The sequence below is a fragment of the Rhinolophus sinicus genome, linkage group LG02, assembly GCF_036562045.2.
Source record: "Rhinolophus sinicus isolate RSC01 linkage group LG02, ASM3656204v1, whole genome shotgun sequence".
NCBI lineage: Eukaryota > Metazoa > Chordata > Mammalia > Chiroptera > Rhinolophidae > Rhinolophus > Rhinolophus sinicus.
This window is the reverse complement of record NC_133752.1, coordinates 30,296,487-30,318,402: the sequence shown is the minus strand read 5'-3', so window position 1 is coordinate 30,318,402 and position 21,916 is coordinate 30,296,487. Positions and strand designations below refer to the sequence as shown.

Below are 21,916 nucleotides of genomic sequence, written 5' to 3'. Positions count from 1 at the left end.
CTGGTTGCTCACTGCCTCCTGTGTACAGACCTGAAATGACCATATTAGAGCTAAGTGTCAAGAAAAGCCTTCTCCCCCTGGGGTACAAAACATGGTTCCCCACTCCCCTTCCTCCCAACACACATAGTTATGGAGATACACACATTATCTGAGTTTGGAAAATTGTTTCTTCTCTCTCTTGCTCTAGCTACAAAGTTGTTGAAAGCCAAATAGTCATTTTGTAAGACTTAACTAATACACTCTGTTACCCCTGGTCTCTTTGTCTCTATTTCAGTCACTTAACACATATGAGTCATGCATACTATATACCAGGTGCTGTTTCTGAGCTTTTTATAAATATTACCTCCTTCAGTCCTCTTAAGGACCTCAGAAATCAGTGCTGTTGTTATCCCTATTTATAGATGAGAAGGCTGAGGCACAGTTTTAAGTATTGTGCCTGGAGTCACACAAGTGCTAAGTGTGACGCTAGGTTTCAGAATCCTTGCTCACAACCCCTGAGCTTTGCTGCCTCAGCAGGGATTCCCTACGGGGAGCAGATGGAACAGCATTCGACCACAGAAATACCCTCCCTCTTCCACTACATCGTGTGATCAAGAACCCTTATTTACCTGGCTCTGATTCTGCATCGCTTTTCTCAGTTGTATTTTATAAGTTATATCATTTATTTCTTCCTGAAGTTATGCATGGTGCATATACTTCAAATTAAAATAAATCATAAACTTCTGTAACACTTTTAAAAATAGGTTCTTTCTTAACACGACACAACATTAGGATGTACACAAAGAGTTTTTGGACTGGTAAGCATGAATTTGCATTCTACCATGCACCCCTTTTTGCATTCTTCTTTTTCACAAGGGCACACAATTTAAATTTCATTAGATGCAAAGCACTGTGTTTAGCTGTGTAAGTGAATAAAATCTGTAAACTGACAACATCATTAATATTATTAATACCATGTTATAAGCAATTAAAATAGTCGACAGACTTAAGTTATGGCCCAGGAGCAACTAACAGCTCTTCTTTAATTTGATTTGCGCTTGCTACCTATAAAAGATTGCCATTTTATGAGCTACTTTAACTTGCAGCTTCTCCCAGTTTGACATTCTTGGTTTGTTTCTCTATATGGCTGTGTGTAGGTGTATGAAAAGCATTGGACCTTTGGGGTGTGTCTCCTTGAGAAATCTCTTTGTGAGCCCAGTTCTTACTTGATTTATCAGGTATTCATTTAAGCCAGGGTAACTTGACTTTACAGACAGGTCATGAAATTAATCCTTATGAGAGAGTAGCTCACGTTGGAAGGTACACCGATAAGCCCATGAGGTCATTGGTGGGTGTTAACATTACTGCACTGTCACTGAAGACAGGGACAGTTTGGGGACACCTGGAGCTGCATTTGTAAGCACCCTTACTATCAAGAGCTATGTGGCCCCTTTGGTTCGTGTACTACCTGATTGAATATGAATATACATTAACTTTTTCTAATGGTACCTCAGTGCTCTAGAAATGACTTAAATATGGGAAACCTCTGAAGAGTTTAAAGGAGGAGAGTAAAAGTTTAGAAAGACCAGTGTGGAAATGGGGGCGGGGGACAGGAAGAGGTTACAGTAATCCAGGGGAAGCATGGTGGTGGCTGGAAGCAGGGTCAGGTTAGTGGGCATGTGGGTGAAGTAGCGAGAGAGGCTATAGCTGGAGTGAGGTCCCAAGCGCAATGAAAAAAGCATCCTCGGAGAGATGGCCTTTCCTAAGGGTATACATGCCCCGCTGAGGGGGTTGTACAGTCTGTGAAATAGAAAACTAAGCTGCTTACCTCTTATCAGGGGCCTTCCTGGGACACAGCATTTTTGACCAGTATACGTTTATTTCATCTCTACACTGCTTTTCAGATGCACGTTTGGTCTTTGGTTTTTATAACAGCTTTATTGAGAAATAATCTCATACCATAAAATTCACCATTTTAAAGAGTATATAGTTCAGTGTTTTTTAGTGTAATCACAGAGTTGTGCCCCAGCACCCCTGTCTAATTTTAGAATATTTGCATCACCCCAAAAAAGAAACCCTATACTCATTAGCATTCACTCCCGATTCCCCTCTACCTCTGACCCCGGCAGCCGCTAGTTTACTTCCTGTCTCTAAGGATTTACCTGTTATGCACATTTCACATAAATGGAATCATACAATATGTGGTCTTTTGTGTTTGGCTTCTTTCATTTAGCAAAATGTCATCAGTGTTCATCCATCTTGTAGCTTGTGTCCCTACTTCATTCCTTTTTATTCCCAAATATTTTATTTATAGATACACCACATTTTGTTCATCCATTCATCGGTTGATGCACATTTGGATTGTTTCCAGTTTTTGGCTATTATGAATAATGCCGTAATGAACATTTGCATACAAGTTTTTGTGTGGACTAAAACTTTTTGTGTTTTTGTTTTCATTTTTCTTGGGTATATACCTAGGAATGGCCCATTCGTTCTTGAGTCTTCTCCAAAAGTTAAGTGTTTGGGGTAAAAGTGGGATCTCAATTGAAAACCAGTTTCTGGTTTCAGATGGGTGTATATCCTGTAATTAATAAACACAGACTTTAATCAATTTTATAGGTCAACTACCATTGTGTGTGTGTGTGTGTGTGTACATACGTGTAGCAAACTACAGTTTGGTAGTTGATCCCAGGCTGTACTCTTAGGATATTCATATTGTGGTTCTATGAACAGTGGCATATGTTTACCTCCACCCACAAGCTGAATTTCAGTTACTTAAAATCCATTAAAAGAGGAGAGGAAGGAATGAATTGGCAGAGCACAGGATTTTTAGGGCAATGAAACTACTCAGTATGATCCCGTAATGACAGGTACATCTCATGCCTTATGAAGTTGTCCAACCTCATAGAATGTGCACACCAAGAGTGAGCCCTAATGTGAATGTTATGATACTGGGTGATTATCATGTGTCAATATAGGTTCCCCGATTATGACAAATGTACCACTCTGGGGACTGTTGCTAATGGAGGAAGCTCGACGTGTGGGGGCAGAGAAATATGGGAAATAGCTGTCCTTTCGGCTGTAAATTTTGCTGTAAATCTAAAATGGCTCTAAAAAATTAAATCTGTTTTTAAAATCCATGAAATGATCACAGCAACTATATGTATTTCAAAGGGAATCCTCCACCATTTTGTCTGGAGGTGACAGACTGGATACTGCATGTGAGGCAGATTTCTGTAACACAGAGTTTGCTTTGTGTGTAGGCAGTCCCTCTGCCTGGTCTGCACACCCTTGGTGGCCTGGTCACTGCCCTCCTCTGCATGTCTTCACTCCTAGATCACAGTGTTCCAGCATTGCGTGCCTTTCCATTCTTTAAACCTACCTGGTTCATTGTTGCCTCAGGGCCTTTGAACCAGCTGCTTCCTTAGCTTGGAGAGCTGTTCTTCCTTGGTTGCCCCCCCCCCACCTCCCCATTACTATTAAGTCTTAACTTCAGTAGCATTCCCCCTTTGACCACTTGCTCTAAACCAGCCACACCAGCCTCGCTCTGATTTTGGCTGACTTCTCTGAGTGACATTTATCACCGTCGTCTTGTTTATTTCCTATTTTGTTCTCATGTCAGAATCTGAGCATCATGAGACAAAGGCATCTGCCTGTCTGAACTGCTCCCCCCTCTGAACAGGGTCTGTCAGGTGTTAACTAAATGTCTGTGGAATGAATGGCCAAGTGGCTTTTCTCCTGAGATGCTGTTAGAGCCCATGTTTTCCTGGGGACCATATCAGAATGCTCTTCATTTCACCTCCACCCCCAGGAAACCAACAAAGCATAACAAAGCACCCTTCTTCTTTAACCTCTCACTTTTTTTATTTTATCTTTTTTTTTTTTTTTTCCTTTTAGAGCTATCATCCTCTGCCTCACTCTTCCCACAAAGAATCGACTCCAAGACTGGGGGTGTCGACTGCTGCAAGGACCAAGGTGGGACTCACTGTGCACCCTCTGCAGACATAGGCTGGGTGCTTCCTGGCGCTGTACCCTAAATGTAAGTGCATCCGCGGAAGGCTGGCTGCCTCCCAGTGGTCCGGCAACGTCTCTGCTCGCTTCTCTTTCTCAGTTCAGACATTTCTTTAAAAAATGCCTTACCTGTGAGACTTTCTGTTTTTAGTCTCAGGAGAGTGTTAGATTTCAAGGTATTTCAGATGAGTGGATGTTTCCTCCCTTATGGATACTGTCTTAAATGTCAGCAAGAGAAATAGAGGTAACACCAGAATTTCCTAACCTCTTTCCGTTACTGCCTCGGCCGTGTGTTAGGAAGAGTTTGTGGCACTAAAAGTCTTCAAAGAAACATCAGTCAGCTGTGCCCCACTCAGCAATGTTACTGTATTTATTGCTAGCAAAGTTATTCTGTTTTATAGTTATGTAAACCAAGGTAAACGCGGCGTGGTAGTTATACCCACTCTGTGCCCACTGAGGAAGGAGGAAGGAGGTTTTTTCTTTGTGATTGACATTGTGCAAGTCAATTCACTGTCGATAGTGATTAGAATTTCATTTCAATGATAATTTTATTCTTGAGACTAAAAATAGCGGTTGCATTTTTAATGCAAAATATTTTCTTTACATGTCTGGGCACAGTAAGCCTGGGGCTTATCTGACTCTCATGATAGCCATTTTTCATCATTGCTAATTAGTGTGGTATTTGCCTAAAAAGACTTCAGCCCTAAGATGGACCCCAGGGGCATGTAATCCCAAATTAATTAAAAATACATTTTTTGAATGTTTAAGAGTCCCTGTTCAGCACAGCATTCTATAGGCTTATTTGTTTGTCTCCTGTAAAATTCAAAGTAATTCTAGGACTATTGCTAGGATTTGAATATCTATATTGGGCCGATACTAGGAATGACAACTCTTTCTAAATATTTGACCCCAGTGATATCTCTCCCTTTGTCTGGTAGTATCTGTCCCATTGAAGATGAGTTACAAAATGAATTCATTTATTCAACAAACACTGAACAATTTCTGTGTGCCAGGCATCTTTTTTCAGGGTTGCGAACAAGGCAGTGAACAAAACAAAACCCCTGTTTTCGTGGAGCTTTTAAAAAAATTCCCGGTTATCCTCAGCAAACAAATGGGAGAAGGGAGGTACAGAGAACTTGACTCACTCTCAGGTGTCCTGAGGAAACCCCCTTCAAGATGGCAGACAGACACAAATGAAAAAAAGATTGTTGGAACCTGCCTTGGAAGATACGATAAAAGCAATCTTATGCTCTAGTTTAATCACTGCAGAAATATAGAACCTTAATAAAACAACAAACAAAAATGTTGCCAGGTTGATGTAACTTGGGCTTAGAAAAGTAAGAGGGATTACTTTTTAAGTATACCACTTTTATACATTTTTTTCAGATTCACAGATTCTGTCCCAATTTTGCCTCTACCATCCCCTGCCAGCCTGTGCTGTCAGTATCTAATGCATCCTTCCAGTTTCTATGCACAGATAAGCAAGTATGAATATGAATTCATGTTTGCCCCCTTCATAAAGTAAAAGATAGCAAGTTGTACTTCTGTGCAAAGTATGTTTTTCTTCTACTATATGTAGGAGGGTTTTGCACAATAGTACTAGGAGAGCTTCCTCGTTCTTTTTTTTCCTCAACAGTTACAGAGTAGTCCATTGTATGGATGTACCACAATTTAAATAGTGACCTATTGATAGACATTTGGGTTGTGGCCAATCCTTTGCTCTTAAACAATGCTGCAGTAAATAACTTTGTACATAGGTTATTCTGCATGGATGTAATTGTATCTGTATAAATTTGCAAAGTCGAATCGCAGGTCATAAGGTGCATGTATAATTTTGATAGATATTGTCAAATTGCCTCCCTGAGGTTTTCTTATTCTCTCTACTGCTAGGAATTTGTGAGAATAACTGTTGTTAGGGTCTGGATTTTTTTCTAATCTGGGAGGTTACATGGTATCTCAGAGTAATTTCAATATAGGAATACTATTCAGAATTTTCAGTGGTATTTTTTCTTTTTAAAGACAAAAAATGCTTAGAGAACTAAACAGGACTAAAATTCAGCTGTTTTTCTTATACAAGAGAACTACTAAAGGCCATCTTAGATCTTCTATAATTTAAAACAATATTTGTCCATATTAAAAATGATACATTTTAAGTACTGAAAAGACAGGATAAAAATGTGTCTCAAACTCATGATATATCTAGGTGATCTACTAAGAGTAAGACGTTTCTCCTATAGTTTGGTCCTGTACTATAGCTGATTGAAATACGACAATGTGCAAAAGTGAGTTATCCCAGCAGGGCTGAGACTGCTCTCCTTAGAAAGTCCTTCTTGCAAGTCTGGCCATCAGCTGGCATCTAGGAACTTCGATTTTGGGAGAGTGCCCACCATAATGGCTAACTGTGCCTGAACTGTTTGTGCAAACAATATTGTTTATGCTGAATACCTGCTGGTGTTTGGGAGGAATTTGGGTACATGCCTGGACGCAGGTTCCTATGTGACCAGCCCCAGTAAAAAACCTCGGGCACTGAGTCACTAATGAGCCTCCCTGGCAGACAACATTTCACAGGTGTCACAACTCATTGCTGGGGAATTGAGCCTGGCCTGTGTGACTCCACTGGGAAGCTGGCTCCTGGGTCCCTCCGGTCTTTGTTTCATGAGCCTTTTTCCTTTGCTGATTTTGCTTTGTAGCCTTTTGCTGTAAAAAATCATAGCCATGAATACAACTGTATGATGGGTCCTGAGAGTCTTCCTAGTGAATCATTGAACTGGAAGTGGTCTTGGGGACCCTGACATAATCAGCTTTGCAAAGATTTTAATGCTCTCTCGCAGTATTAGTGGTAAATGACACAGATATTTTTAGTATGCAGTTAATTGATGTTTGGCATTATATCTTGACTTGTAGTCTGTGTTCTGTTGTACAGTGTGTAATTCTTCATATTTCTAAACAGTGATTTAGCATTTACTACAAATGCAGGCAACAAGAAGACTACTGGGTATGGTTTTATGTTTAGTGGTGAATCCACAACTGGTTCTTTGGGCCTCCCAGTGCCTATATTTAGGCTTAAAAGCTTCTTGCTTTAATTTTTTATAATTCAATTATTAGATAAATGGATTTACTCATTCCTTTGGATTCATAACCGCAGGATTTCAGTTAGGCAACCTGATTTCTAAGTATGCCCTGATTCTGAAACTTATCTGCAAACGAACAGTCCTAGAAATTGCACTCAGGACAGCAAATGTTTGTCCAAATAGGACATAAGGCCCAAAGATTTTGAAAGACAGCTTTTTTTTGTATAATTGTATGTTAGGATCTCATTTAAATTTTTTAGATATTCAGATAGAAAACTGAAAAGTCTTAAACCTAGAGATTTATTTGTGTCAGCTGCTTTTCCTAGAGAAATTAGATGGCATCTAAAGAGAAGTGTCTGTGTGGTTTGAAATGTCCAATGTTGTCCAGCGTTCTTAATGCTCGTAGTCGACTCGAATGTTTTCGATGATAATAACTAAGATCGACTGACAGTGTGGCTGCCACTGTCTTTTACATATACTACCTCATTTAATAGCAGCCTTACGAGGTAGCTGCTGTTGACTCGCCTTTGAGGCACAGAGGATTGAAGCAACTTGCCCAAAAGTTAAGTGATTTGCTAGAACACGGCAGAAGTAGAACTTGAATTCAGCTCACTCACCTCTCTTCATAGGCTGAGTTCTGCTTTCCCAGGTCAGATGATAACATCTCACTGGTGCTACAGAAAGTTGATTAAATGAAGAACCTTATATATTTACCTTTGAGTGTAGGGATGATCCGGTCATTTTTCTGCTGAGTGTAAGAAATCCTTATCTCTTTGGTTTCTAAGTGTCAGCAGTTGGTAAGTGGGAGCCTTACAAAACACAAGCTGAGCATGTCCCTCCCTGATGCTATTATCCTGGGGGCAAAATCCAAATACCCTAACAAGTATCTTCGGGAGCCAATCTTTCCCCATGTCAGCCAAGCTGTCCTTCCTTCTGTTCTCAGACATGCAAACCACATTCTCCTTTGCTCCTTAAGGCGTCTGCACATACTATTCCTTCTGTCTTAAAGAACCCCACTCCCAACTTGCGTTTTTCCTCTTCTTCCTTCATATCTGAGTTGAGAGGCTCTTTCTTCTAGGAAGCCTTCCCTGACCTTCCTCAACTGGGGAATTTTAAAGTCTTGAACTTTTAATTACCCAGACATTTATTTCCCCGAGTTACGGTTTCCCCAACTACAAGCTCTGTGAGGTGGTCCACCTGGCCATAACACATTCATCTAAATGAAGGTTAAATAAGGTTTTTGGTTGTTTGTTTTTTTTGTTTTTTGTTTTTTATGGTGGCTTTTTCCCCCATTTATTTTTATACTATGACCATTTCTCTAGTAATTTTTAAATGTATTTCTATTTCTTTTTTGCTTTTAATATTTCTATTAGTTTCAGGTGTACAAAACAGTGCAATCGTTATCAATAAGATTTTGAAAGATGAAACAGAATTAGTGGTAATTTAGCTCTCAAAGTACACAAATGCAAGAAAGTGCCCTCACTCTCACAGATGAGGCTCTACTCCCATATAATTATCAGAAAGCTTTAGTTATAGCATGGGAACAAATATTCTTCCTTTGTTACTGAAGCTTGCATTAAGCAGGTAGGCAGCAACAAAATCATGAGCTTAAATACTAAGCTTTCAGCTGGCAGTTTGATTTCCCAAGACTAAACTCTATTTAGAAAATCTGAAGAACGAAGCTGTGTATCCTCAGTTACAGACCTGAACCCAAACATTTCATAGGGTTGAAGCCGATCCACTTATCAAGTATGAACCCCAAAGTGGGAGGCCCTTCTTTAGTCATGATTAGGACTTGAGAATATCTTGGAGATCAATTCACCCCTCTTCTGTTGCTTGCCAGTAGTAATTGTAACCTGCAATAGCCAGTTCCAGATAACAAGAGTACCTGTTTCTTAAAGGTATCACAAACTTTGGTGGATTTCAAGAATTTTTTAGACATGGAAAGGTTTTTCCCCCCCTATAATATGTCTTCAAAAAAGAAAATCTATTGGAGAAGGTAAAGTTTCAACATATGTTTAAGATGAAAATCTTTGCCAAGTAAACTTACATACATCCTCCTTTTATAGCTGTCAAGGTCAAAGTAAAAGTTACATAATTTGCTATACTTTTAATAGTACTTAATAGGTGTCAGATATACTGCAACCCCTGTGTTAGGATGAATAGTATTTGGTGAGGGGAAGAAAAAAGGAAATTACCTAAATTACATTGTATCCTTCAGTACATTAAATACACTTAGGATTCAGGACTTGCCCGCAAAGATGAGGTGACATTTAGGCATACCTTGACATCTTACTTTCTGCACCTTTAGCAGGCATGGCTGAAGAGGAGAATAAAGAGAAAAACCCCAGTATCTAGTATGTGTGTATTTGTTTGCATTTGTTTAAACCACTTTTCCTCCCTTGAATACTTAATGAGTAGAAATTACTAAGAAAAATAATGGAGCCCCCAAATATTAGGGGAATAACAGTAACTGGTGGAGAATTTATATGGAATGCAAGCCTTTTTTTTTAAATATTCTAGAGTGTTTTGTTCTAGATTTTTAGCTTCTAGAGTGACCTAGGCATGTGTGCTAACTTAAGTTTGAAGAGAAAAATCAGTGAGCTGACCTTAGGCTGACTGTGATATCTGTTTATATTTATTATGGTTTTGGAGGATGAATCCCTTCAGTACTGATGCTACTTATATGTGGTCGGCAATTCTTACCTATTACCCTCCCCCCAAAAACAGAGAGACAGACAGACAGACAGACACAGGTATGTGTATAACAGTTTTTGTGGCCTGAATGGGGCCTACCCCATGAGTCAACCCTCTGAAAAAATTCTTCCTTGACAATGAAGTCATATGCAGTGACTCAGTGCTGTTTAGGAATGCGTTACATTCACTGAATTCAGAAGAGAACTAATTCTTGCAGGGATGGCAATTTACTTCTATGACACCCTATAATTCCAGTTCCCTTTTGTGTGTAAGAATCCTGTAATTACCTTTTAAAACTTTTCTCCAGAACTCAGTAAGAAAAATAGTGTAGCATATAGTTCGGCTGTAGGGATCTGTCTTCTCCATGTACAGCATGGTGCCCTTTGAATTTCCCTGAGTTGAAAAGCACTGAAGGCACCTCTGCTCTCAGTGAAAGAACAGTGTCCAGGTTAAGCAGGAAATCAACAGCCTAGTGCTGGGAGGAGGTCATGCTGAATAAATATCGTCCCCATGTCTGACTGTACCTGTGTCTGAGTCGCCATCCTCTTGCCAAACACTAACAGGTTTCTAGGCAACAGGAGTGATTCAGACACTAAACACCTCACCACAGTGAAATGTCCATCTGCAATATTTCCAGGAAATGTTCCTCTTGTAAGTCACTGGGGAGCAGGATAAACATTCACAGGGGCACTAAGGCATCAGATGACCCAGAGTTGGTAACTGTGTGTTAGAAGGTGGGGCCGGGGAATGTTTGGAAGGAAGTCACCTCACAGTGCAAACACAGTGCGTGGTACCTGTGGGGAGGAAGGGTGGAGGGCTCAGGGGTGGAATCTCTCCCCAGAAAGACTCATGGGGAAGGGAAATTCATTGCTTTTAGGGGGGAAAAATAGTATATCCCTAATTATAAAAGTAGACCAAGATGTTGGAAAATCACAGCATAGCATAGTGGCTGACAGCATGAACTCTGGACCTGGGTTGCCTGGGTTCAAATCCCATCTCTGCCCACTTGCTAGATTTCTAGGTTTCCCTTCCCCATACCACAAAGGGGGGTGATAATGGTGCCTACACCAAAAAGTGGTTGTGCATATTAACATGTTAGTATTCAGGGAGTCCTAGCCTCTGTTATCATAAGTTCTGGAGAAGTTATCATAAGTTCTTCCAGAGTTGAGGTGGGGGCAGAATTGTGAAGGAATGAAGGAAAACCCAAAGATGGGTAAGAACTTTTCAAGGACTTATCTCTTCTTTTATTATCTTTAGAACTGCAATTATAGAAATTATAATTATAGTATCATTTAAGAAACCTCTCCAAAAGGTTGTTAGCATTATGTACTATAGTTAATTCAAAACTAACTTAGGAGCCTTCGTCAGTGGGACAACATAAATACCATATTTTCCGTGTATAATGAGCATTTTTTTGCCCAAATTTGTGAGGGAAAATAAGGCTGCGCATTATACTTGGGTAGTGCTAATTCCATATCTATATAAATGTTTTTAATGCTTTTATTTATGCTTATGAGTTAAAAGTGTAACTCTAGAAATCAATAATGATATCCATATGCAAAATAATACCCTGGAATACAATAATCAGTTTTGTTGAACTTGCAATGAACTTGCAATGATGAAGAGTTCTTGGCCTTCTGTGATGCGTAAATATTGTAAATTTGTTACTGGTACATAAAATTTTTTGTACATTGTATCTGTTCTTGTGTTTTGTTATTATTTATTACATAACATTTCTTGTACCATAATATGTTAAAAAATAAATGCTAACATTCCTTTATGATACAAAAAAAACCAAGTACCTAAATGTAAGGAAGTAAAATTTTGAATTAAAAAATTAAAATGAAAGATATTTTTTCACCGAAAGTTTGGGCCAAAAATGTGGGTACACATTATACATGGGAGTGCATTATGCGCTGCAAAACACGGTACATGACACCATTTTATTCAATAACTATAGCTACTTCTTTATTGCTAAAATAATAGCTTCATAACTTAGGTTAACTTTTGGATCTCTATAAAAAATAAGAGAAAAACCTGTTGAACTAAAATTTTCTGACATTCCTTGAAGCCACAATACATAGTGCTTCACTGAATTTAACATTGGAGGTAGAAACCCTGTTTAATATGCAGTCATACCTTGAATAACTTTCTATGAGTGTGGAATGTCAATTTAGGGGGAAATGCTTTCAAGTTTGGTCTGTTTTATAAAGAACCTGGAGTTTTTCCGTTAATTTATATTCTCAGTCTTTCGTTGGAAATCTTTATGTTACTTGATGGAAAACTGCATTAATCATTATTCATAATGAACAAACAACTTCTACTCAAAAACAGAAGAAGCCATAACTAATGCTCCAACTGATTCAAATAAATTTTAATGGAGTTCACTTACTTTGTTTATATTTATTTGTTCAAAATATGTTTGAGGTAGGAATTTGTTATTTTAACAAAGTTCTAACACGTGCTAAGCTGCTTTTCCAGTTATTTGGCTCAGGGGTGTATGTCATGTCTGGGATTAAAACTGCAATAGTCTGCTACCCAGAAAAAAAAAAATCAAATGTAGGATTACTAATCTATTACCAGAGAAGTCTAGTGTTGTTGGTACTGTAAATTGTCTGCTTTAAACATTAATACTAGTGGAATAGATTAACTCTTTATATCAAGATATACAATTTCATATTACTCTGGGTATTTTTATTTCTCAGTTTTAAATATTTCAGAAAAGACCTTTTAAACAATTATTTTAAACATAGTTTATACTAATCTGTATCACGTTATTGCCTAATTTTGAATCTGCATTCATATAATGGTCATTTGGAATAATAAAACATAATGTTTCATTATTTTATATCCTTTTGTGTTAACCTCTGAGCTCACCCAATAACTTTCTGTTTACCTTCATCTAATTAATCATCTCCTGTTCTAGGGGATATGACCTTTCACTTTCAACCTTATAAAATTTTTTTGGTTTGTTTTAATGTCGTATTTCTTCTCTAATAAGCCTGAGATCAGGAGCTTTTCTTTAAGATGTTATTTAATTGACTTCAGTCCTGGTGGGAAAAGGGTTTCTGCATCAGATCCTCCATAATAGACGCCTTCTTACTCCATTCAGATGCCTAAATAGTGAATGGAACCTAATAGATGATTCTTCCATGAATTTATTTCACTTTTCTTGTGGCCTATTCTGACAATGATTTCTGACCATGAGAAATAAAGATATAAGGTAAAACACATTTTGTAGTTGTAATATGCCAATGGCCAATCATTCAACCTAGTCCCTTATTTGAGAATTGTGAGAAAGGTAGGCAGAAGAAACCAAGGACCAAGGAGATTGCTTTAATTCTCATGAAATGGTGGAGTGAGGGTTAGAACCTGGGTCTTCATAAACCCATATGGAGCTATTTCCCATAAATTATCTACATCAACTAAATTAAAATACCAGAAATTTTAAATCTTTAAGGGATTTGATTTCTCACCAATCGAATAAGACCAATCTTGTGCCAGTATTCTGAGTACCACAATGAAATACCTAGAGCATCTGATGGTTAGTACATTCTTCATCAGTAAGTTACCTTACTCTACTTCTCTTTCTCTGAGAAATGGGAGTTTTGTTGGCCTTCGTTAATTGTCTTTGGTGAGGTTACTAGCATATCTTTACTTTCTTTTTATAGAATGATATGTATGTATATAATTTAATATGGCAAAATGTATTAGAAATCTGTATAATAAGGAGGTTGTATTAAGTGAGAAAACTGAGACCCAAAGTTGATAAATTACCTACCCAGGAGAAGCCATGGCTTCTTTATGGCCAAATATAGACAAGAATTCTGGTCTGTTAACTTCTGATCCAGGGCCTTGTGTTGACACCATTAGTTTTTAAACTTCTTGGCCTTGGAACCCTAATTTCAGCTGAGATTTTGGGTAACCCCCAAAATAAAAGCAGGTGCTCTAATTGAAGCAAGATAGGGGGCTACAGACATGTCCTCATGGTCTCCCTGAGACACTGCACTGTGATGGACTCGGCGTAGATCACAACAGTGATCTCCCGGTCCCCCATGTCCTTAGAATAACAAACTAAACCTGATCTTGGTCTTATTCTACTTCTCTGGAGCATTTCTGTCCCCTGTATTTGAAAGTGAACGTAAATGAAAAAGTTGGGAGAAAGAGGTGAGTTGACCCGCCTGGGAGTCATAGCTACAAAAATGCACATTCAGAATAAAATGAAGCAGTTTTCTGCTCCTGTAGCAATAGGATTCTGGAGCCTTGTTTGGAGTTAGGGTCTTTTTCCACTAGATCTTGTATCCCTCTCTTTATCACACCCAGATATTTGACAAATATTAAATTCACATTTGAAAGGCTTTATGACAAATATATGGTAATGGAAGGAGACCTGACTCTGTCTGGATGGTCAGTTCTCCACCCACAATATGCTACATAGATGATGTAATACAGAATTATACACTTGAAACCTATGTAATTTTACTAACCATTGTATGTGTATGTGTATATATACACACATACGTATCTATACATATATATATATATATGTATATATACACATATATATAATGAATATTACTCAGCCAAAAGAAAAAGATGAAATATTGCCATTTGCGACAACATAAATGTATCTTGAGAATATCATGCTAAGTGAAATAAATCTGAGGAAAACAGTTGGGAACCATTTGCTTTCACTCACATGAGGGATATAAAACTGAAAGCAACAAATGAAAAAAAACAAACAAAAAGTCAGACACAGATGACAATTCAGTGGTTACCAGACGGAAAAGGGTAAGTGGGAGGCAGAAAAGGGTAAAGGGGTCAAACATATTGTGACAGAAGGAGATTTGACTTTGGGTGGTGAACACACAGTGCAATATATAGATGATGTATTTTTAGAATTGTACACGTGAAGCCCATATAATTTTATTAACCAATGTCACCCCAATAAATTTAAGAAAAAGAGAGAGCCTTTCTCTTAAGGAGGCATACTGAAATATTTACAGATGAAATGATATTGTCTCTAGGATTGCTGCAAAAAAATCCAAGGTAGAGGATAGATGAAAAAGATTTTCCATTACTGTTGTACCTGATGAGATTGTTCACTGCACTATTCTTTCTAATACAACATATTTGACGTTTTCTAAGTTTTTTTGTATGTCTAAATAAGCAATGGACTTTTGACCACAGGGAGCCATTTAAAAGCTTTAAAGAAGTCAATAAAGCAGGAACTGGACTGGGAACAAAACCAGAGAGAAAGGGAGTGCTGCATTCAATGCCTGATCAGTCCTTTCCCCACCGTGGTTGTGGTGCTCCAGTTTCTCCTTGTGAAGAACGTTCATGACTTTGTATCTTCATAGTGGACTGTTCTCTATTATCCATCTTAGCACTTTCACTTTGTACTCTAGTAGTACAAAATACTAATAGTGCCCGATACTCTTAGTACTATGTCAGCTTTCTGTTAGTTTAAAAAAAATAATTTTAATGTATCTTTTTGATGGATGGATTTAATTTGTTGCGGCTATTGATATGTTTGGACGAATTCCTCCCCTCTGCAAGTGAGAGGTGTTTGTGAACTTAGAGAGCAGAGAGGTAATAGCCAGGAGATTAAAATGGGCAGAACCTGGGGTGATTGTCAGGGGAGCAGAGGAGGGAGTTTGAAGCTGAGATGATAAGATTTCCTTTACCCTGAGTCACTGGTGATACAGTTTACAGAGATATTATAAGAAATGAAGGAGGCGGCACACATCTGGTGGAGGGAAATGACGAGTGCAGTTGGGACATGTGTTGTAAGCATCTGCTTTTTCTGTTCTCAGGGCCATGAACCTTGCAGATGGAATTCACTCTTTCCTTTAAAGATACACATAATCCTTTTTGACATCCCGAAGATGTGCCTCTAAAGTGTAGATATTTGTTAACCAGAATGTTATTTTTGGTCCTGTTCAATACAAGCTTTGGAAATGGGCCCCCAATCTTCTAATATATTTATTGCTGCAGATTATACTAACAGGAGATATTTTAGAAGCAAAAAAGCCGCCGCCACCCCCCCAAAAAACCAGAAAACAAATAACTTCTCATTTTATAGGCTATTACTTGTTTCAATTTTTTTAATACAGTTTTCGATGGCATATGTATGTCTAAGAAACCAATTTCAAGTGATCATTTATAGTTAAATATTAGTATTATACTTGTATTTGTATAGGGTCATCAATGAAAATTAGATTTAATGGAAATAAGATTAAATATGGAATTACATCTTTTAGCTTCCTGATGCTAATTGGACATTGAGTTTATAGTGTTTCCTGACTACCTCTTGGCATGATGTTCAGATTTAGAGACAGTGCTTTCAATCATGCTGAGCTCTAAATGTGCTTCACTCCATAGAAAACAGTTCTGACTATAGTTTACTCCCAAGGATAGACCAGTGCTAAACTGAATAGGATAACTACTTCCCTGGTTTTCTATCCACTGCTGATTTTTGGAGCTTTGCATTTAAAAAACAAACAAAAAAAAGACTATTCTACTTTTAAAACAGTTTGTTTTCAGTTTCATCTCTCTACCCTGGACTTATAAAATTCCTAAGTAATATATAACCAGCACCACCCCCACCCCCATTTTATGATCATTATTTGAATTTTCACTCTTACTTTTATTTGTATATGGCTTTACTAAATTTCCAATGTTATTTCAGGCTCTTCTCTAGTTTATAAGTGTTTTTATTGCTCACTGGTCTTTTTAAGTGACTTCTGGTTGGAAAGGGGGAAAAAGTTACTTAGTTAAAAATCCCTTGATGGTGGGAGCCATCCTTTTCTGCTACTTTCCGTAGCACTTAAAGCCCCGTCTGCACAGACGGTCGGTCAGAAATAGTTCTGTCCTCTGTGTTGACTGGCCATTTATTTGCCTTACTGTCCAGGCTTCCAGCAGTGATAGAACAGTTGCCATGTGTTTATCCCTTGAGTACTGCTTATCTTGAGTTTGGTCATTGTGTTTCATTAAACTCGGGGTATGGTTTTAAAAGTTTTCCATATCTGTAGTTTTTATCCCACTTATTTAAGATAAAATTACAAAATTTCTGCATTGAAATTCAAATTGAATCCTGAAACCTCATTAGATATTTGATAGCTTCAATTTTTCTGTTTCCACATAATGTCTTTGTATTTATTCTTCCTGTGTTTACGATATTGCATCTTTAACCTTTTCTTAAAAGCCTCATGAGAGTCAAACATTCCTTAGAAGACAGCACTGCGGTGATCAATTATATAAAAGTCCATTATGACCAATATAATTAGAGTATTATGCACACATTTTTTGGATCTATTAGAAATGGAAAAAAACTCAAAGGCAAAACTCGATAATTGAGTAAGTATGGGAACATTTTCAGTGGAATCCTTTTTTAGTATTCGAAAGTTATATTTGTACAGATTTCTACAAGCTGATTTCTGTACTTGGGTCTTAGCAAGTTAAAATATAGATATTCTTTGGACTCGACAATGCTCTGATTTTTTTTTCTGGTAATGAGTATTCATTTAAAATGTTTAAATTGAATTTTACCTCATAAACCTGGTGATCCTAGTTTGAATAGTCCTCCTGTTACTCTATTGTCCCATCTTGCTTTATTTTCCATCTTAGCACTTTTAATTTTTTTGTTATTATTGTTCATGTTATATGCTAGCAGAATGTAAGAATGAAGGAAGTGACTTTTTGCAAAATTATTGTATCCCTACCACAATGCCTAGTACAGAGTAGGTACTCACTAAATATTGTTGAATGAATAGCTATCTTTCATTTTTTAGGCAGTAAAATCAAAACACGTTGCTTATTTTTTTAATACAAAAAGGTAAAAAATAAAGTAAATGTTTCATGTAATAGCCTGTCTCCCCAAAAATGAGACCTTGCCGGACCATCAGCTCTAATGCATCTTTTGGGGCAAAAATTAATATAAGAGTGGGTCTTATATAAGACCCGGTCTTATATTATGGTAAAATAAGACCGGGTCTTCTATTAATTTTTGCTCCAAAAGACGATTAGAGCTGATGGTCCAGCTAGGTCTTATTTTCGGGGAAATACGGTATTACGTTTCCAGGAACCATGTAATTTATCTTAATAAAATTTCCCCACAATAAAGAATCGTGCCCTGTGCTATATACCTGAAACTAATATAAAATAACATTGAATGTCAACTATAATAAATATATATATATATAGTCGCAGAATGTAAACTATAGCCCATGGAAGATAGTCAGTGGTATTGTAATAGCTATGTACAGTGTCAAGTGGGTACTAGATTTGTTGGGATTGTCACTTTGTGAGGTGTGTAAATGTTTAATCACTATTGTTTTGTACACCTGACACTAATATAAAAAAAGAAAAAAGAATCGTGTTATATTTTTTGCATTTTGCATTTTGTGTTTAGCATTTTGCAACTTATTTTCTTCATCTAACATTGTATGATAGGATTTCATGTACAAATAAAATACATTTGTAATTTAACAAGTCCAATCTTGATGGACAGTGTAGTCTTAGTCTTATAGGTCCAGAATTATTTATCTATTGTGTCAAAATCTAAACTTCTAAAAACGAAAGTCCCCTCCTTCCTTACTTGACTTCTTCCTTCCTTCTCTACTTCCCTTGATAGCCTTTGGTGTCAGCACCCTTTTTGAACTAACCAAAAGTTCTGTATAGTCTTTATTCATCCAACTTAAAATGGATATATCCATATGTCTCATTTGGATATATTAATGTTTGAATATCTGGTGTTTCTAGATCCAGCAAGGTGGTGGTGGTGAGCTGTGTGACCTAATACATGGTATATGTACCTACAGTCTTCCTGAAATGCAAAGTTCTGAATTTTATAATGCACCTGTTCAAAAAATTCTAATTGGCGAATTTGGAAAACAATTTTTTCAAGCTTATGGAATTATCTTTAAGATAAATTCCTAGAAGTGAATGAAAAGTAGGTAATACATAGTTTTTGAAATTAGGGATAAAATACTACTTTTTTAAAAAAGATATGGTCACACAATGGGATTTATTGATGAGGTAATACAGAATTGTACACCTGAAATCTATGTAATTTTACTAACAATTGTCACCCCAATAAATTAAAAAAGATAATAAAAAAAAGATATGGTATTAGAATTTTGGAACACGTGGGATTGTTATTCAATAATGCTTTAATGGACTTTTGCAAACTGGTTTAAATTAATGTTTCCAATCATTCTTTCAATTTTTAAAAAAATAATTTATATATAGCATCTATATACTCTTTTGAAAGCCATCATTTATTTAACTAATCATTTGGTAATTTTAGCTTATATCCAAAGTTTTGTTGTCACAGAAAGCAGAGGACAGAAACTATTAGCTGATAATGAGTACAATAAAGCAAAAATCCACCAAATATCAGGAAAATTTTTTTTAGAGTACCACACAAGCTTATTAAAACATTCTTGATGCACAAAAATTACGTTTACAAAAGAAGACTTCGGGATTTGCTTTTATTTTATTTTATTATTTTCAGGTGTACAAAGCAACATAATAGACATTTACACCCCCCACAAAGTGATAACCCCTTATCCCAAGCTACTACCCCTCTGACATCTTATATAACTGTTACCATTGACTATTTTCCTTATGCGATACTCCATATCCCATGACTATATATATATATATATATATATATATATATTTATTTTTTTTTTACATACATTTATATAGAGATAGATAGATATACTTACAGTTGACATACACTATTATTCTTCTTCAGCTTCATTGTACAGAGCAGTGGTCAGGCAGCTACATAGTCTGTGAAGTGATCCCCTTGATAAGTCCAGTGCCCAGCTGGTACCTTACATAATCTTTACAACATTGTTGATTATATTCCCCATACTGTATTTCATGTCCCCATGGCTATATTGTGACTACTAATTTGCTCTTTTTAATCCCTTCACCTTCACCCCATCCCCTCCCTCCTCCCATCTAGCAACCAATAATTTTGAGGGGTTTTCATTTTTGACTGAATTATCTTCTCCGTCAAATCTGATTTGGCCTAATTCTCTGCCATTTGCAAAACAATTGGTTTTGTTCAGGGAAACACCCCCAAATAAGTGACTGTTTTTGTTTTGTAAATATTGAGTGACATCCATTATATGGAAAGGATTCATTTATAAAGCAGTTCCTCACCCCTGTCCTGCCTATAAACCCTGCAGAAAGCACCACGTTTCACGAAAATAAGACCTAGTCGGACAATCAGCTCTAATGCATCTTTTGGAGCAAAAATTAATGTAAGACCAGTATTATATTATTATGTTACTTTGTATATTATATTATATTGTATTATATTATACTATACTATACTATATTACATTACATTATATTATATATTATATTATATTATACCCGGTCTTATATTATAGTAAATAAGACCGGGTCTTATATTAATGTTTGCTCCAAAAGATGCATTAGAGCTGATTGTCCGGGTAGGTCTATTTTCAAGGAAACATGGTATCACACTTTAGCACAATTAAGACTCTTCTTGAAAGTAGACTCTAAGAACTAGCTTAATTGTACAGAGGGTGCCAAAAAAATGTATACATATTTTAAGAAAGGAAAACTGTATTAAAATTTTAATAATATATACTGACAACAAAAGATGAATACAAGTCATGTTTTACTTCTGCAATTACAAGAGGTGCTCAAAGTGGTTACCATCAGCGTCCAGACACTTCTGATTATGGCGAACTATTGCTTGAGCAACATTGACCAAAGTATCCACTTGTATACATTTTTTTGGCACCCCCAGTATATGGGTACTCCAAGTTAGAGCTGTGACGTCCAAATAGTTAATAGTTTATCAGACTTTCTCAAGGCTTTTCCAAAACAACATTCTAAATATATATTTTTATTGCAATTAATTGAGGCTGAGTTGAAAACATGAATAGAAATTTCAGTTAATAAAGGCTTCTGTAGAAGCAATAGCAGCAACTATACATGGTTTCTGATACTTCTAGCTGTAACACATTTATAATGAAAATATTTTTAAATGTGGACTCGACACAAATGTAGGAAGGAAAAGAAATCTCATCCTCCTACCACTGGGACAACCATTCTTAATATTTTACTGTATTTGTGCTCTGACTTTTCTGTACATGCATTCTTTACATACTTGAAATTGTACAAAACACAATACCATTTTAAAACAAAAGCACACTCTCCCTATTTAACTCTGTCAATGCTTTTATAGTTAAGATAGCCATTAGTATTTTCCTGATTATAAGAATGATTAATGTGGAAAATTAGAAAATGCAATCCAGAATAAAGAAAAAATAAAAACCACCCATAAATTCATCAAGTAGTGTTAATATTTAGTATTTTTTTCTTCAGACTCTTTTCTATATATGTAATATACGTCTTTACATTGCTGAAATCATAACTATTGTAATTTCCTTGTCATTAAAACCTTAAACATAATTTTAATAAACTATTTGACAACACTTTTGTATGCAGATGCAAGGGTGAATACTGTTATCACAAAAACTTTGGGAAAAATAGGAAAGTACAAAAGAAAATAAAAATAATGGGTAAATCCTACCACCAGCATTAATAGCTGATATTCTTTTGTATATATATTAATTGATCTTTCTTAATGCATACATTTACATTTTTACGAAAACGAGAATATAGTGCTGTTTTTTAAAACAATAAATCTAATATATTTCATGGATACTTCTGTCTCCTATTGGAGACATGTAAATTGTTTCAGTGTTTTAGCAAGTGTATTTTTAGATGTTTTTTTCTGTACTGAAAACATGTTCCAAAGTAAATTCTCAATAGTAGAGTTATTATATCAAGAGGTACAAGCATTTTAAAAACTCCTCATGTTTAATAAAAGAGAGACAAATTTTGGAAAAAATGGTACGAATTTATGATCCTACCAGCAATTCATTGCAGATTTTATGCTGCTTTCGGATTATAGTGTAAATTACATTTTAGTGTGTTTTGTTTCAAGGTAACCTTCCAGTGTTCTTATCTATGGTTTGTAATAAGGTAGAGGCTTATATGTTACTTTGTCAATGAGACATTCTTAGGAAGTTTTTGTTATTAATAATTGGGAGATTTTTAGTCACAGGAACTCTTGCCTAGGATTTGTCATAGGAGGTGCA

The 21,916-nt window shown here is 36.5% G+C and overlaps 1 protein-coding gene across 8 annotated transcripts in view; it reads left to right on the top strand.

Moving 5' to 3' along the window:
* SGMS2 (sphingomyelin synthase 2) overlaps nt 1–21,916 on the top strand; it is a 153,853-nt gene that overhangs the window by 98,746 nt on the left and 33,191 nt on the right. For all 8 annotated transcript variants that reach the window (XM_074322686.1, XM_074322680.1, XM_074322676.1 and 5 more), the window contains one exon: nt 3,877–4,018. The gene's annotated coding sequence lies outside the window, so the exon portion shown is untranslated. The remainder of the gene's footprint in view (nt 1–3,876; nt 4,019–21,916) is intronic.